Source organism: Carassius auratus, chromosome 24 (genome assembly GCF_003368295.1).
Source record: "Carassius auratus strain Wakin chromosome 24, ASM336829v1, whole genome shotgun sequence".
NCBI classification, from domain to species: domain Eukaryota; kingdom Metazoa; phylum Chordata; class Actinopteri; order Cypriniformes; family Cyprinidae; genus Carassius; species Carassius auratus.
The window spans coordinates 11,758,048-11,770,639 of NC_039266.1; positions in this window are offsets into that span (position 1 = coordinate 11,758,048).

A 12,592-nucleotide genomic window follows, 5' to 3' on the forward strand; every position below is an offset into this window, starting at 1 on the left:
AGACATATATATATATATATATATATATATATATATATATATATATATATATATATATATATATATATATATATACATTATGCATATTTGAAGCAGTAGGGTAAGAAGCAAGAAAAGATAAGGTTTGATCAAAGGTTAAAAAAACGACATTTAGTGAGAGAGACACAGATAAAGTGAGAGAGAAAACAGCCAACTTGCTACAAAAGTCAAAAAAGCTATTGTCAAGTTTTAAGTGTTCTCTTTTATGATCTCTGAGGGAGCTGTCCTTGATTCCCCACAACAAGCATTACTGGCTTTCCTCCTTAGGGTCCTACATGGCATCAACAATTCCAGTGATAAAGACTGCAGTGTCAAGGGTTTGTTTTATGACACAGGAGAGCAGAAACGGTGGCAGCATTTATGAGTCTTGAACAGAGCATTTCTATGGCATCTGATCAGCAAGACAGTTTCTTCAACTACGGCCAAGTTTGGCCCCATGGACTCCTTTAAACTAACTTAAAACGCAGGTTTTATTATCTCATTAGTTTATATAATTTGTCCTCAATGTCCTACTTGTATAAGAGAAAAATTATAAAATGCTTGTAATTTTTTCCTAAAACATTACATACATTTTAACCACATTTAAAAAGGTAATTCTGTGATGTAGATAATGCATATACAAATATTCTGTTTAGAAATAGGACACAAAGAAATAGAAGTAGACTGATATAAATACACTTATGTTCTTTTTTTATTTTTTTGTTTAGATTAACAGCATTTTTTATATTTTACCTTCTTATTTTATTTTAAAGACTTTTTAAGGACTTTACTTTTAAAATCTGGGACAAGGATTACTGTAAAATAATAAAATCTATATTAAAGTCAGAAAGTCTTTTAAAGGCTTTTTGAACACTGGTTACCAAATCTGTATTTGTTTGGTCAAAAATAGTAGCCTGACTACGTCAGACTTCCTACTTCCGCTCAATTTCATTTCGCTTCTGTACTCGTCTACGAAGCAAAGTGAAGTAGCAGAGTCTGGTATTACCAGGCTACAAAAATAGGGCTACAGTAAAAACACTATATGAATGAAAACAACCTGCAAAGTTGTTAATCAAAAAAGTGTATGATGAATAAAGAAATTGTCTCTCAAAAGAGAGAGTCGACTCATTTTTAATTATATTTTTAATATTTTGCCTGTTACTGGTATACGTCACTGGGTAACACATTTGCATAATTCACATTATGTTGAACCATTGATAGCATTCTAATCCAGTTATTAATGAAGTTATTAGAAAGAGAGTGAGAACAAAAGAGAGACACACACACACACAGAGAGAGAGAGAGAGACAGAGAGAAAGCTTGTGTAAATTAGGCTAACTTTACCTCTTTTAGTCTCTAAACAGCACTGCATCCTCGCTAGTGGGAAATGTCATGTGTAGCCTTTAAGTTGCTACACTATATAGGCAAACTGATAAAATCGTCAGGGCAGCGATGACAACACCATTTTGTACAAACTGCGTGACCGTTTTTACAGTATTTTTACAGGACAAAATAGTAGGCTAAATCGTGTGCACGATCTAGTAATTCGTTCCCTCAATGTACTAAAACGTGCACACGATTACTATTGTGTTCCTTTTATTTACTATTTCGTTCACTCGATTTAAAAAAATCGTGCACACGATTTAGCACATCGTGGGAACGCAATAGTAAATCGATGGAACACAATAGTAATCGTGTGCACGTTTTAGTACATTGAGGGAACGAATCAGTAAATCATGCACACAATGTATTTATTTTTTCTTGCATGTCATGTGTGGGGCTCCATAGCCTGGGATTACGTTCGCTGTGTGTTAAAATAATTGCACACTTCCGAACGTTCGCCAGCCAATCAGATTTAAGCATTCAACGGCCCCATAGTATAATAATAAATAATATAGTGTAGCACACAGACTTTATAATCAAATTGCTGTTTATTTTGCTGCACCGGCAGTTATAGGGTTAATACGGGAGAGACAAACAAGTTAATTAAGGCTGGTGCTCTTGTGATACAGCTGTTCTGCTTTCTGATTAAAAGTTAAGACACGGAACGTCTTTTATCTGTCGTTCTTCAAACATTACAGTAGACATATTTTGGTTTACAAGCTGTATTGTTTCATCAGTTAATGTCACATCATCAACACCAAGTGTTCAAAGTTTATGCAGATAAACTTTAGCTACGGGCACGATTTGCTTACATACGAAAACGTATACATCAATATCATATTGTGAAATATTATTACAATTTTAATTCATATGATTGCAAAGCTGCATTTTCATCAGCCTTTCCTTCAGTCTTCAGTGTCACGTGATCCTTCAGAAATCATGCTAATATGCCAATTTGGTTCGCAAGAAACCTTTCTTATCATCAATGCAAAAAAAAAAAAAACAGTTGTTCTTCTGTGTGGAAACGAGGATCATTGATAAATAGAAAGGTCAAAAGAGCACTTATTTGATAAAGAAATCTTTTGTAACATTATAAATGTCTTTACTGTCACTTTAATGCATCCTCGTCGAATAATAGTATTCGTTTTTTTCAAAAGGCCCTCTAATCGAATAACACAACTTGAGTCACTGTATAATATATATTACAGATTTGTCTATAAACTACCACACTGATCATAACCAGGTCCTGATTTCATTTCAAAACTTCAAATCTGCAAACCCACCATCAGATTAGCCAAAATATTTAATAAACAGATGCTGCAGCTGCTAAAATCCATGTGGGTCTGCGTATGCAAATTTCTACTGGCTATATGCGTAACATAATCTCCAGCTGGCATCAAAGTCTAAATAATATCAATCAGCACCAAGTATTTCATTCATGTGCACTCCAAGAAATACAGATGCAATTGTTAAAGGTACCATTCTTGAGAATTATCCCAACAAGACGCTACAGAAGAGAGGTGAAGAAAATTTCAGTCTCTGCGAAAGGGAGTGTATCAGGAAAGAGCTGTGGGAGATGAGTGTAAATCACCTCCACGCCGTAAACAGAACAAATGAACCACTATCCCCGGTAATGCCACCCCGGAGACGGGCTTAATATGGGTTATAGAAAACTGGAGGTGGATAGAGGAGAAGAGGAATTACAGGAGAAGAGTGTTTTATAAGAACTAAAACCGCTCAGTAAAGAGATCCCCATCAGCAGGATCTGTGCCATCAGCAGTCTGGAAGTTAGAGCACTAAGTGACACCTGAACACACAGAAGATGAATGTTGCAAACAGAACACACGAGCTCAAATAATAAAACGAAAATGTGTTCTGCTTCTTCATCCTTGGTGATAAATCGGCGTGTGTTTATGAAACCATCCTTACTGGAAGTAATATTAACAAACAATGCCGCATTTTCAAAGCCATCCGCCTAATAATCCGGGAGTATGCGATGACGAGCTACTTTCTTCCCAAGGGCACTTCAAAAATTGCAGTTGATAAATTAGTCTGACTGCCACATTAATACAGAAGAACAAAAAAAAAATCGTAGCGGTGCAGGAGGGAAAATTACTTCCTTTTTTTTTCAGGATCTCTTGACACGCCGCCTGGTGCTTTCTGACTTCTACAGAATCAATTATTATGGAAGCTAATCGAATGGAGATAATTGGACGAAGTGTATATTTAACAGTCCTACACAGGCTCTTGTGCGGACGGATCCAAAGCCAGTGGTGCTGAGGGGCCACTCCAGGGCCAGAGGGCGAGAGGGGAGATATGATGACGCACTTGGCAGTGCCAGAGAGTGGGAGGCTCAGCTTGCGAAGTGCGCCTCACTACAAGACTTGAACACTCCTCAAAGCTGGAGAGGGGCTCGTCCTGAGTGTGTATGTTTAATGGGATATGCAAATCTCTTACTGTCAGAGAGCATGTGAGCGTCTGGGTGTGTTCTGCGCTTAATGATCATCATCGTCAGATCAGAAACAATAGTAAAATATAGAGCTAAAGCTGTTCCCAAAATGTCCACACCCCTCATCTTAGCCATTGACAACTATAATTTTATTTTATGTTTGTTTCAAGGGCAAGCATTCACAAAAGAAAAGAACTTTACAGTTTTTAATTATGTTAAAATAATGTAGGATACAGTCTCCTTGCCACAAAGTCTTGTTCCTCTCTCTCTCTCTCTCTTTCTCTCTCCCTTTGTTTTCTAGCATAAAGAACCCAGACAAAGTTAACAAAAACACTAAGACTGAATAATCCTATTTAAATGCCATCTGTACTTTCCATACAGCGGATAAACAAAGAACCGCTTAAAAGTAATGTGTGTTATTTTTCAGTGTTAAAATACTTGTATCCCATTTTAGCTATAAACAAGCAATTTAAGCCACCTTTCCACTACTTACAACAACGGCGACAGACCGGATTCGTTTTTCGAACCTGAGCTTTGGCTGTGAATATTTCAGGTAAACAGAATGCGACCCACAGGAAGTGTGATGTAAGCTAGTCGTATTAAATCTACGAGCTTGAATTGAATCTAAATTATCCGAGATTTGGTCTGTTTTCATCCTAAATAACTCCAACTTATTAAAAATGGGCAGTTATGGATAAATAAGTCAGAAATGATTATGTGATATTTTACATTGTTTGGTATTTTAGTCATAGGCCATGCATAATATATACCTTCAAAACTATTGGCGGTCTTTTGTCCTTTAGGAGTATATATTAATTCATGATTATTTATTCATAGGCACTTATTCAACACCTTTCTATGTTCCCAATGCAAAAAAAAATATATATCAGTTCTAGAAGGGTGAAAGCCGTACATGAAAACTGTGACAGTTGTATCTGGAAGTTACTGTTCAAGAAAACTTGTTTGAAAACACTCAAGATTTTGCCGTCCTGTTTGATGCTAGCAGACTGCCGAGCGAATCCGTTTTGAAGAATAAAGGAAAAAAGCTTGTAATTTTTTACATCTGATGTACAGAGGGAAATGTAAACAAAGAATACACTGCATCCTGAACTTGAAACATGAGTATAGCTACAGTATAACAACAGTATAGCTAATAAATTTAAAGCATTGATAAAATAAAAGGAAAATAAAAAGGTTTTCAACCAAGGTTACACAAGCTCACATTTGGCAGGGTGCTTTCTGCTGACAGAAAGGCAATTCAAACATCCTTTATGTTTGAACAGTAAAAAATATTTTACCTAAATTCATACATTCAAAACACTCAACAAAATTTGAGGAAAAAAAAATCTATCTTAGCTAGTTCATAGTAGCAGTCATAAAAGACATGTTTTTCAGTTACTACAGTTTATTTCAAATATACTTTTGTTATAAATGATCCATCTCTTTAATTGTGTAATGCAACAGGCTTGGTTAAAATGGAATGAATCCAAATTCTGCATAGAGAAGAAGCATTACGTGAGTGCAGTAAGACTTATTTTCTTGCACAGCTTATTAACTATTTCGACAGAACAGCTGAGAATGGTCCAAGGTGCCCTCGTTAATTGAAAGCTATACACACACAGCCTTGCGGGATACAATTCCTTTTTATCCTTTGAGTGCAGTGTTCTCGGCATCCCATACAAAATCTGATTGTACAAATAACACCGGGTCCCCTGTAACAGAGACGGGAGACTCCTTGAAATTGTTGTTTGTGACTCGTGAGAAGCGAGAAAGAGAACAGCTTGGCAGCTTCCCTGGGGACAGCCATTCAAGCTATTTACAGCTGGTGGTTGTTTTAAATACTCACATATTTAATGAGCAGACGGCACACATTTCTTACAGACTCAGAGTCAACATTCTGGCCAGGTGTAAGGATAGGTGAGGATGAGGAAGAGGAAGCATCTGTACAATAGCAAAACAGTATGGTTAGCGAGTGATATATTACTGTATTTGTACCAGAAACCAAACGAATGCAGTAAAAGAGAATATTGGGGGTTAATTTAAGACTTTTAAAGGATTAACATTTTTGTTCAGATTTTATATCCAGACTGGCTTTCTTGACAATTGCATATATATATATATATATATATATATATATATATATATATATATATAAATATATATATATATATATATATATATATATATATATATATATATATATATATATATATATATATATATATATATATATATATGAAGAATACCATTCTAGGATTCTGTATCAAGGTAAAATTTAATTGTGACAAAATGTATAAATAGGGCAAAGGTCATGCTTAAATCGATTCATTTTGCGTGAAAGATCGCATAATTTTTCTAATATAATTGATAATATTTCTTGTAATTAACCACATAGAATTAACATGTTAATTAAAATAATAATTTTCATATTTGTCAAAATAAACAATTATCTTTAATGCGACATGCACTCAGTGAAAGGCAAAGGACAGTGTATGATATGATGTATTTCGATATGATGTTAGGGAGAGAAAAACCTCTCCCACTTCAGATCTTTCTCATCTGCATTTCAGTCGATCCCTCAAAGGAGAAACATCTAAAAAGATTACATCAGGTTGTCATACCTGTGTCGGTCAGCAGCTACGACAGAAATGTATTTTATTAGACGAGAAAACGGCTGCAGTGCAATGCACGATTTTGCAGAAATTTGCAACATAATAATGCGATGATGAGATTTGCATTCCACCGCATTGCACAGCCTTATTAACAATAAAGTTCTGAAATAAAAGTCAAATTAAACAAATGCATGGCTGGAATTTATGTTTTGAGTGAACAACTGCGTGATAATTAACCCTGTCTCTTCTATACAACGGATACTATATTTTGCAACATAAAATTTAGCATCTACAGGTATAACTCACAGATGCCACCACATCTAATGTGGAAAGAGAAGCATGGAATCACGCAACATTACAATGTGAACAAATGAATTACACAAGGTCTGAGTGATTACTCATGATATCAGAAGAGATCGAGGTTTAGCTGGCAACATCGCTGTATGCAAGGCCTCGCTCCAGGGAATAAGATACCTGCGCGCTAACGATATGAATCTCGCAAAATCTCTGATACGGCAACATGAATCTGAGGCAACGTCAATTAACTGGATCTGCGGGTTTAACCTGTCAACAGGATGTCATAACAGCTTTTATCATTGTGCACACTGTAGTGTGTGAGAGGCATCATATTTAATAATGCTCTTCCTCGCTCTTTCCCCCTGCTTTCTTTCTCTTTCTTTTACTTTTTTTTTTATTTTGGAGTAAAAATATGTCCCCACGCAATGCAAACTCCCCAGACAGAGTGTTGTTTACTGCAGATTAACAAAGGGGAGGCAAGACGAGTTTCTGACACCAGCTCAAGTGAACAAGAAACCGTAATACCAGCAGAGTGAGAATTTTTAAGCAAAAGTTGGGCTGCATTTGGGGGAACTGTTTACTTTTGTTTGCTAGTTCCCTACTTGGACTTGTATTTATTTATTCATTCATTTATTTGTTTGTATATTTATGTATGTATGCTAGTGTGGTAAATAAAAAAATAAAAAAACCTGCCCTGGCAGTATGGCAGGAGAGCTGGATTCCTGTGGGGCTGAGTTAAAAAAGGGATTTGTGTAGTAATCTATAATAAATTAATAAAGATTCTTTTTTTCTCTTTTTTTAAGGAATGTCAGTGGGTCCCTGCTTTTCAGAGAAGAATGCATCTGATATCTTGTACTCCTGTGGGAACGTGTTAGAACTCATGGGGACACATGACTGAATGTGGTCGTGTTTGTAAAAGAACAACATGTAACATAACAGCATGTTTAAACTGAATTTTCTAACTGAAAATTTTAAGGTGCTTGCTTTGGAAGTGTCTTCCAAAAGTAAATTCATATATTTTAAAATATAGCAGTCATATACAGTGCATTTTGGGGATATATGACTGCTTATATTTAATAGACATAGTTCTCCTGAAAATTTGTGTAAAATTTACTCTCCCTCATGCCATCCAAGATCAACATGAGATGTAAATTCTTCATTGGATTAGATTTGGAGAAAACAATATTATGGATAGAGGACTCATATTTTAGCTAGATGCAATAGTTTGAGGTTAAAATCATCCTAATGATGGATTTGTTTCTTACAAAAATGCATTTTTTCACTTCACGATATGGAATGGAGTCATGTGGATAACTTGTGGATTATTGTGATGTTATATCAACTGTTTGAACTTTCTTGCAGTCTGTTTGGACTGCAGAGGATCCACTGGTGAGCAAGTGATGTAATGCAACATTTCTCCAAATCTGTTCCAATGAAGAAACAAACTCATTTACATCTGATGCTGAGTACATTTTCTTCAGGCACCTCAGTCGTGGTATTGAGGATGGAGAGAGCACTGTACATTCACTCCCCCCACCTAACAATCCCTGCTGGCCCAAGACTCTCTTAACCATTAGGCCACAACTTCCCCCATAAAGACAAGTTAAGACAAGTAAAACAGTAAACAGTAAAAACTGTAAAAAACTTCAGTACTATTTGTTTTACAAATACATTTACAGCACTTTCTCTTTTATAAAAGTAAAATCTGGACAAATGAAATGGGCTGCAGGGTAGTCGCTAGTGAAGGAACTGGGACTGTGAGCATCCTCATAGTGCCATCAGCCAATCAAAATGGTCATTTTCATGAGGCTTCAGAGTGATTAGTTACAGCTGCCACTGAGATCAAACGGAATGCTAACAGATCACTTTCTCGAGGTAGACCCTCTTGGTTATTACTGTGACCAAAGTTCTTAGGTATAATAGCACTGACTGCTGATATTCCCAGCATGCAATAAAGCACACATACTGTATATGTCTGTCTACACAGGGCAACCAATAAACAACATTTCAGTTCTGTTTACATGCAATACCAATACCTTTCACCATGCTCCACTACTGTATATACTGTGTGAGTTCAGTTATAGAGATATACAGTTTAAAAAACATTAAAGTATGGTCACAGTCACCATTGCTTGGTTAAGTTTTCACTGGTAAAATCAAGTAATTTCAATTATATTTCCAATATATGTTATGTCTGTTATTTCTAATTCACTTTTAATAAATTTATTTATTTTTTATTATTATTTTTTCAAAGTTGTAAATAAAATATTACTGAAGTATGTTGTTAATATTTTATTTCTGTTTATTTTTTAATTGTTTGTCAAACTGAAAGATATGGGTCACCCAAAAATGAATATTTTGCCATCATTTACTCACCCTCATTCAAACCTGAATGAGTTCCTTTTATTCTGATCAGCAAAAAGAAGATATTCTGACGGTAGCCATGAAAAAATACTTTGGGAGTCAATGGCTATTGGCTACCATCAACTCTGGTTGCACACGTTCTTCAGAATATCTTATTTTGTGTTCATACAGGTTTGGAACAAGTGAAGGGTGAGTAAATGATGATAGATTTTTCATTTTTGAGTGAAATCGCATTAAAAAGTTTCAATGCCATTTTGTTCCAGTGTTCCTGTTGGATAAAGGCATCCTTAATTCAAACACTTTATAATAATATTCTGGTTAAAATTCCATGTTCAAAAAATGTTCAAAAATAAAGATATTTTAGCTATAAAATGATTCTTAATTAAGTGGAGCCAAATAGCAGCAGGCAGCACACTTGTTACATTTTTATTGGGCAAAAGTACAATGTAAGATTAGCCTTTCACATCGGGCTATAATATAATCAGCCATCGAAAAGATCTAAATGACATGAGTACAATACTTAAAAATTTCCCTCCGTTGGTATCAATGCTTTTCTGACCTGACAAGTCACTAAGTGGAAATGAACATTGTCCTGCAGCACTTACCAAGAAGAAAGCAACCCTTGAATGAAAAGAAAGTGCTGCATAGAAAATGATTTAACTTTTTTTTTTGGTCAAAAACCATTTAAAGACTGAAATCAATTTTCATAATTTTTTCAAAAGCACTTTTGTGCTTAGCATGAGCATTTTGGAGAAGACGGGTGAGTCACTGTGGCCATTTTGCATGTGCAACTCATTACTCTATTTTACCTATCAAGTAACTTTATTCATACCATTTTCATATCGTTCTTCAAAATCTCAGCTCTTGTCACTTCAAAGTAGAGATTTAATTGGGCATTGAAACTTCATGAAACCACTGTTGCCTTATTTCTAAAAGCTGATTATATTAGTTCTTTTAAGAAAACCATTGTTTGTTTCTTATTTCGCTACCTTTTCACTGTAACTGTAGAAATACACAATCTATCAGCTCAACGCTGAATTATTTATTCCTCTAAACACCACCTACGCCTGCTCCAGATTTCCATTCTCTCTCCTTTTCTCTTTGCATCTATTTCTCTCTCTGTCTCTTCCACGGAGCGGTTGCAGGCGCTCATGGCGCGAGATGACAGTTCTCCTCCGTAGTGATTCATGGATCCAAATGCTGCACATATTGCATATTTTGCATTGTAAAATCAAGTTTGTCAAGCAGAAAAGAAAAAGTATGTCTGACAGGAAGTCTAAGCATTCACTCTTTCCCTTCTCCCTACAGCTTGGTTTGTTTCAGCGGCTGAAAAAAAATATAGAAATAAACAATTGAAGGAGGCTAAAAAAAATATGACAGTAGACTCCAGAATAGTTAGACAGAATGCTAATTCTTTGAAGCTGCATTCTTGATACTTGCTTGAGGAAATGATGCTTTTTCTTTTATGTATTGTACCTATATTTATATATTGGCATTAAAATGGGCTCATTCAGTCTTTTATTTTTATTCATATATATTGTGTGTGAGATATCAAAACAAAATAACAATAAGGATGGGGCCCACTAGGGGGCTTCATTAATTCCAAAATGGACTGAAGGATAACTTAAAGGGAATAGTTTACCCAAAACCTAATATTCTTTCATTAATTACTCACCCCATTCAAAAACTGATAAAACTTTAGTTCATCTTGAGAATATACATTTTATTGATGATATCCAAGAGCTTTCTGACCCTGCAGACAGCAATGCAACTTACACATTAAAGGCCCAGAAAGGTAGTAAGAATATTTATTGAATAGACCATGTGACAATAGTGGTTCAACCTTAATTTTATGAAGCTATGACAAAAACACAAATAATGACTTTATTCAACCATTTCTTCTCTCTCTTCTCTTCTCTTTTTCATTCTCTGTTAAAATCTTCATAGGTGTTTATTTCAGTTGCAATACTCTCTATGAAGGGTTTTCCAAAGATGAACGAAGGTCTTAAGGGTTTGGAGCGACATGAAGGTGAGTAATTAATGACAGAATTTTCATTTTAGGGAGAACTAACCCTTTAAGCTCCACTGAATTAATAAAAGTGAAAGTGAAGTGACGTGTGGTGAGGTATAGTGTCCCATACTCAGAATTCGTGCTCTGTATTTAACCCATCCAAGTGCACACACACAGTAGTGAACACACACACCATGAACGCACACCCGGAGCAGTGAGCAGCCAATGCTGCAGCACCCCGGGAGCTGTCGGGGGTACGGTGCCTTGCTCAAGGATCTCTCCTCAGTCGTGGTATTGTGGGCAGAAGAGAGCACTGGTTATTTGCTCCCCCCACTGACAATTCCTGCCAGACCTGAGACTTGAACCCGTGACCTTTGGCCATTAGACCACGACTGCCCCCAGTAAATTATAATAAAACCCTTTATTTAAATTATCACTGGAAATCATTTTAATTAGCTTATTTCAATGAAGTTAAAATTAATTAAATTAAACAAAAGGTAAAGGTAAGAGACTCCTGTTTTACAGCTCATAATCACTGTCAATCAAAGCACAAAGGAACTTAAACATCAAAAGTGAGACTAAAGAATATGATGTCAGCTCAGCTCAAATAGCAGTCAACAATGATAGGTATCTGTATAGGACAGTTTTTTTTTTTTTTTTTTTCTTGAAGAACAACGTTGCTGTTGCCTCATTTTGACTCTAATAACCCAAAATTGGTAAGAAAATGTTTTTCATGACTCACAAAGTCTCTGTGTGAATTGCAGAGTAAAATGAATGTATCAGCGGTTTTATCTCTCCTTCTCTCTGTTTTTTTTTTTTTTTTTTTTTTTTTTTTTCATGCCAGAGAGATTAATGATTCAGATAAATGCTGGTAATGTAACATCAGCACACAAAAATGGATACATACCCCCCATCATCTTGTTTTCTTTCTTCTCAAAATAAAGTTGAAGCATCAGGAGTATTTCAGAGCAGCTGACAGTTTGTGAAATAAATAAATCACATGCATTCTTTTATCTAACAGCCTCCCTGAAGATGTAATTCAACAGCTGTAGATATTTAACAGTCATCCTCAAACAGAATTATTTCAGTACTGCACAAGCTGGCTCCCAAAGTTCATTATTATTGCATAGCCTATGGCTACTCCTCTTCATCAAGGCTGCATTACATTATTTACAAACCAAAAGCAATTGTGGGAAAAGTATAATGCCAGGGACGCCGATAAAAAAGCAAGTGTGCATAATAGATGGAAAAAGTCATTCTTCGTGCATACGTTACATAACGAGCCCCACGTGTTGAGGTATTGTATATTTAAGGAAGCAGCACTTCCTAAACTCATCTATTTGTTTTAAGAGGGAAGTAAATGGACAGATCTAGGACAACCTAAGCAGAGTCTTTATGCTGCGGAATGGCGCTTTGTAGCTTCATGGTCCTAATGGGAAGAAAATTTCATAGCTAAGC